Consider the following 6,995-nt stretch of genomic DNA (forward strand, 5'->3'; position numbering starts at 1 on the left):
TCCAAGTTCTGCTATTGGTTATTGACCGGAGATGAGTCTCAGTCATGTCTACATAGTTCTCGAACCCGTAGGGTCCACACGCTTAACGTTCGATGACGATATGTATTGTGAGTTATGTGATTTGATGTACCGAAGGTTGTTCGGAGTCCCGGATGTGATCACGGATGAGGGAGTCCTGGATTAGGGGGTGTCCGGGTGGCCGGACTATACCTTCGGCCGGACTCCTAGACTATGAAGATACAAGATTGAAGACTTCGTCCCGTGTCCGAAAGGGACTTTCCTTGGCATGGAAGGCAAGCTTGGCGATACGGATATGTAGATCTCCTACCATTGTAACCGACTCTGTGTAACCCTAGCCCTCTCCGGTGTCTATATAAACCGGAGAGTTTTAGTCCATAGGACGAACAACAATCATACCATAGGCTAGCTTCTAGGGTTTAGCCTCTTTGATCTCGTGGTAGATCTACTCTTGTACTACATATATCATCAATATTAATCAAGCAGGACGTAGGGTTTTACCTCCATCAAGAGGGCCCGAACCTGGGTAAAACTTCGTGTCCCCTGCCTCCTGTTACCATCCGACCTAGACGCACAGTTCGGGACCCCCTACCCGAGATCCGCCGGTTTTGACACCGACATTGGTGCTTTCATTGAGAGTTCCTCTGTGTTGTTGCTTTTAGGCCCGATGGCTTCTCCGATCATCAACAGCGATGCGATCCAGGGTGAGACTTTTCTCCCCAGACAGATCTTCGTATTCGGCGGCTTTGCACTGCGGGCCAATTCGCTTGGTCATCTGGAGCAGATCGAAAGCTACGCCCCTGGCCATCAAGTCAGATTTGGAAGTTTGAACTACACGGCCGACATCCGCGGAGACTTGATCTTTGACGGATTCGAGCCACAACCGAGCGCGCCGCACTGTCACGATGGGCATGATTTAGCTCTGCCGCCGAACAGTGCCCTGGAGGCCGCACCTGTGTCCGCTCCGCCCCTAGCTCGGAGCCGATCACACCAACCAAGGATGTGTGGTTAGACACCGCCTCGGGGGCTGCAATTTCTACGGCGATCGAGCCGAACGCCAGCCCTGTTCTCTGCAAAGCCCGTGACTCCAAGGAGCCGGACTCCTCTCCAGACTCCAAGCCCTCTGCACCCCGATCGATCGAACCCGATTGGGCGCCGATCATGGAGTTCACCGCCGCGGACATCTTTCAGCACTCGCCCTTCGGCGATATTCTGAAGTCACTAAAGTCTCTCTCTTTGTCAGGAGAGCCCTGGCCGGACTATGGTCGGCAAGGTTGGGATGCGGATGATGAAGAAATTCAAAGCCCACCCACCACCCACTTCGTAGCCACTGTCGATGATTTAACCGACATGTTCGACTTCGACTCCGAAGACATCGACGGTATGGACGCCGATGCAGGAGACGATCAAGAACCAGCGCCTATAGGGCACTGGAAAGCCACCTCGTCGTATGATATATACATGGTGGACACCCCAAAAGAAGGCAATGGAGATGGAACAGCGGAGGATGACCCCTCCAAGAAGCAGCCTAAGCGCCGGCGTCAGTGGCGCCGCTCTAAATCCCGCCAAAACAAAAACGGTGATTCCGGCACGGGGGATAATAACACTCCGGATAGTGCCGAAGACAACCACCTCCAGCAAGATTCAGCACAAGAGGATAGAGAAGCCAGCCCTCATGAGAGAGTGGCAGATAGAGAGGTCGAGGGCGATAATTACATGCCTCCCTCCGAAGACGAGGCAAGGCTCGACGACGACGAATTTGTCGTGCGGGAGGATCCCGTCGAACAAGAGCGTTTCAAACGCAGGCTTATGGCCACGGCGAGCAGCCTCAAGAAAAAACAGCAACAGCTTAGAGCTTATCAAGATTTGCTAGCCGACAGATGGACTGAAGTCCTTGCGGCCGAAGAGTATGAACTCGAACGGCCCTCCAAGAGCTACCCAAAGCGCAGGTTGCTACCCCAATTAGAGGAGGAAGTACTTAAACCTACATCACCAGCGCATGATGCGGCCAACCGGCCACCCTATGGCCGCAACAGAGAGGCCTCTCGGCCCTCCACTCAAGTCGCACCCCGGCACCGCTGAAAAACTACCAAGGCATGGGAAAATGCGCCATACCTGCGAGACACATTGGAGGACAAGGCAAGGCAAACAAGATCGATCTACGGATCACGTGGGCGCCCCACGGCATGAGACGGTACTCGTCACGCCGGATATAGTAAATCCGGCCGGGCCGAACACAGTAGACAAAGCTCGTTTGAGCTGCGTCGTGATATAGCCCAGTACAGAGGCGTCGCACACCCACTATGCTTCATAGATGAAGTAATGGATCATCAAATCCCCGAGGGTTTCAAACCCGTGAACATTGAATCATATGATGGCACAACAGATCCTGCGGTATGGATCGAGGACTATCTCCTTCATATCCACATGGCCCGCGGTGATGACTTACACGCCATCAGATAACTCCCACTCAAGCTTAAAGGACCAGCTCGGCATTGGCTTAACAACTTGCTAGCAGAATCAATTGGTTGTTGGGAGGACCTGGAAGCCGCATTCCTCGACAATTTCCAGGGCACTTATGTGCGACCACCAGACACCGATGACCTAAGCCACATAATTCAGCAGCCAGAGGAATCGGCCAGACAATTCTGGACACGGTTCCTAACCAAGAAAAATCAAATCGTCGACTGTCCGGATGCAGAGGCCCTAGCAGCCTTCAAGCATAACATCCGCGACGAGTGGCTTGCATGGCACCTAGGACAGGAAAAGCCAAAATCTATGGCAGCCCTCACGACACTTATGACCCGCTTTTGCGCGGGAGAAGACAGCTGGCTAGCTCGCAGCAATAACATGACCAAGAGCCCTGGTAATTCGGATACCAAGGACAGCAGTGGCAGGTCACGTCGCAACAAGCAAAAGCGCCGCATTAACGGCGACAATGCTGAGGATACGGCAGTTAATGCCGGATCCAGAGGCTCTAAACCCGGTCAGCGGAAAAATCCATTCAAAAGAAATACTCCGGGCCCGTCCAATTTGGACCGAATACTCGACCGCTCATGCCAGATACATGGCACCCTCGAAAAACCAGTCAATCACACCAACAGGGATTGTTGGGTGTTCAAGCAGGCAGGCAAGTTAAATGCCGAAAGCAGAGACAAGGGGCTGCATAGCGATGACGAGGAGGAGCCCCGGCCGCCGAACAACAGTGGACATAAAGGTTTTCCCCCACAAGTGCGGACGGTGAACATGATATACGCAACCCACGTCCCCAAGAGGGAGCGGAAGCGTGTGCTAAGGGACGTATACGCGATGGAGCCAGTCGCCCCAAAGTTCAACCCATGGTCTTCCTCCCGATCACTTTTGATCGAAGAGACCACCCCACTAGCATCCGTCATGGCGGATTCGCCGCATTGGTTCTAGACCCAATTATTGACGGATTTCACCTCACTAGAGTCCTTATGGACGGCGGTAGTAGCCTGAACCTGCTTTATCAGGATACAGTGCGGAAAATGGGTATCGATCCCTCGAGGATTAAACCCACCAGAACGACCTTTAAAGGCGTCATACCAGGTGTAGAAGCCAACTGTACAGGCTCAGTTACACTTGAAGTGGTCTTCGGATCTCCGGATAATTTCCGAAGCGAGGAGTTAATCTTCGACATAGTCCCGTTCCACAGTGGCTATCATGCACTGCTCGGGCGAACCGCATTTGCCAAGTTCAATGCGGTGCCGCACTACGCATACCTCAAGCTCAAGATGCCAGGCCCTCGAGGCGTCATCACGGTCAATGGAAACACCAAACGCTCTCTCCGAACGGAGGAGCATACGGCGGCTATCGTAGTGGAAGTACAAAGTAGCCTCTCAAGGCAATTCTCCAGTCCGGCCATTAAACGTCCGGACACCGTCAAGCGCGCCCGGAGTAACCTACAACAAGACCGCCTGGCACGTTCCGAGCAAGCGTAGCAATGTGGCCCCAACCCCAGCCCTCGCGAACTTGCGAAACCAGTGCCGCGCGTACATAACTACTCTCTGGAAATACCATGGGCACAGGGGGAGGGGCACCATCACGGCAAGCCCGAAACGTGGCTTAAACCGCACTAGGGGCTGCCGATTTCTTAAATTTTCTCTTATTTTCAGGACTCCATTCTTCGGAAGGCTTGTCCGGTAGTACAATTGCCGCACAAACGATACAACCAGGGAAGCAGAAAGCTACGCCGCACTACGGAACTCTAAGGTGGTCACTATAACGAGCAGTATACCTGTTTCGCATAACATTCCGCAGCTCGCCCCTGGAAAGGACATATTTGATAGTCCCATCTTTTCCTTATCGCACTATTTGTATCGTTCTGCTTTGATCGCAGCTTTTTTAAATAAACAATGCATAGCTTACGTCTATTACCGCATTACCTCTTTTTTACGAATATATGTCCATTAATGACATGTTGCACCCATACACTTTGGTACGGCTAATACACCAGGGGCTTAAGTACCCCACAACATGGTGTGAGAAGTCCGAACACTTTCACAAGTGCGGCACCCCGAACTTATAGCATTATATGCATCTGCTCCGAATCATGTCTTGGGTCAATAGTTGGGTTTGCCCGGCTCCTATGTTTTGGTACCTTATGTTCCGTCATATCGGCTAAGGTAGCACTAGGAGAACTACTGCGATTGTGCCCCAGTTGAGCTGGGCTAAGCACCTCAGTAGAGAAAGCTAAAACTGACCATCATGATGAGGCAAGAGCTGGTCGCTGTTCGAGAGGTTTTCGAGTCCCTAAAGACTTATGCCGCCTAGAGCGAGGAGTCGGCTTTGTCCGGCCTAGGTGTGGATAGCGCCCCGAACTCGGTCTTCCGAACACTAGGGGCTTCGCCGAAATTTAAAATTATAGAATTCTATGGCTAAGTGAGAGTGTTCAAGCATTATAGTCCGATTGCCTTGTTCGTTGTGTTGAGTGCCTCCCTCGAAGGACCCAAGAATGGGAAAAAGAGCGCTCATGTTTATCCCGAACACCCCAACACTCGTGCCATGGGGGCAGAAGCCGACGACTCGCCATCTCTCAAATTTGATAAACGACCGCACATAAGGTAATATTTTAAATTCAAAAAGCATTGCTTAGCACACATGAACAAGTTTTCAGCGCACAGGACAAAACGAGCGAGTTCATTGAAAAATTACATTCATGGAACATTCATCCGCCACAAGGCGGGCACCCTTCAGAACACCCTCATAATACATCTCGGGCTTGCGATGCTCCTTGCCTGGCGGTGTCCCGTCCTTCACAAGCTTCTCAGCATCCAGCTTGCCCCACCTTCGCACGGGCAAGCGCCCTACGGGCACCCTCGATGCATACAGAGCGCTTGATGACTTCGAGCCTTGGACAGGCCTCCACCAGCCGCCTCACCAGCCCGAAGTAGCTCCCAAGCATGGCCTTTGTAGGCCATAGCCGGACTATGAGGCCCTTCATGGCCTGTTCGGCCACCTTGTGGAGCTCGACCAGCTGTTTCAGCTGGTCGCTTAAGGGCACCCGGTGTTCGGCCTCAGCATACTGAGACCAGAACACCTTCTCCGTCGAGCTTCCCTCCTCGGCGCGATAGAAGGCGGCGGCATCCGACACGCTACGGGGCAAGTCTGCGAATGCTCCTGGAGAGCTCCGGATTCGGGTAAGTGACAAGTAAATCACTTTTACGTGCTTGCTTTGCATAAAGAATGCCTTACCCGCCGCTATCTTTTTTACCGCCTCAACCTCCTGGAGGGCCTTCTGGGCTTCGGCCTTGGCAGACTTGGCATCTTCAATGGCCGCCGCGAGCTCAGACTCTCGCATCTTTGAGTCAAGCTCCAAACTCTCATGTTTTTTCATGAGAGCCTGGAGCTCTTGCCGCACCTCGCCAACCCGCGTCTCATGCTTCTCCCGCTCGGTGCGCTCCGTGGCCACCCTCTTTTCGGCCTCGGACAACGCTTGCTTAAGGGTCGCCACCTCAGTTGTGGCCCCCTACAATAGCCGCGTTAATCCTGTCACTTTTTGCAATTGCACCTTTCACATATTTCAATAAGGTATTTCTTACCTTCCTTCTCCTCGAGCTGCTGCTTGGCTAGGCCGAGCTCTTGCTCGGACCGCTCGAGGTTCTGCTTCAGCGTATCCACCTCTGCAGTCAATGTGGCGGAGGCCAGCAGCGAAGCCTGCATACGCATATTGACTTGATTATGTTAGACTCCTACGATTATTAGATCCTCTATTCGGCTTTTCTTTCCGAACGCCGAACAGAGCATCAGGGGCTACTGTCTATGCGGTAATATTTTTACATATTCTTTACTTACCTCAAAGCCTGTTAGAAGGCTGGCACAGGCTTCAGTCAGTCTGCTCTTGGCAGACTGAACCTTCTGGATCACCGCACTCATAATAGTGCGGTGCCCCTCGTCGATGGAGGCGCCGTTAAGCGTCTCCAGCAAATTGTCCGGTGCCTCCGGTTGGACGGAGGTCACCGGCTCGGTAGGCTTGCTCCTCTTGGAAGGAGGCTGCCTACCGAAGTCCGCAACCGTTGAAGGTTCTGGCGCGGTGTCCGGCTCAAGGCTGGACTTGGAGCCCTTGGGGGTTCTATCCCCTTTACGCCTGGAGTCCGGGAGGTTGCCTTGCGGCGCCTCCAGGACCACCTCCTCCTGGCTTTGAACCTGTTGGGACGCCACCTCGGCGTCGTCCGTAGGGTGGGGGGAGGAAGCCGTTGGAAGCGAATTCACATCCGACGAATCCAGGGAGCCGCCCGACAACTCGTCAAGCCCGGCCTTGGGCGGACTGCACAATCATGTTCGACGTAAGGAAAAGATGTGCAATGGGGGAATACTATGAATCACTCGGGTATCCGGATACTTATGATCTCGCCAGGGGCTTGGACCTGTGCGGCCACTCCTCTTCGCCGTCGTCGGCGTTGGTGGAGTAGTCCGGAGGAGGGGTCTTCCGCCTCTTGGACCCTTCGGCCTCCCCG

This window comes from Triticum dicoccoides, chromosome 3A (assembly GCF_002162155.2).
Source record: "Triticum dicoccoides isolate Atlit2015 ecotype Zavitan chromosome 3A, WEW_v2.0, whole genome shotgun sequence".
In the NCBI taxonomy this organism is placed as follows: domain Eukaryota; kingdom Viridiplantae; phylum Streptophyta; class Magnoliopsida; order Poales; family Poaceae; genus Triticum; species Triticum dicoccoides.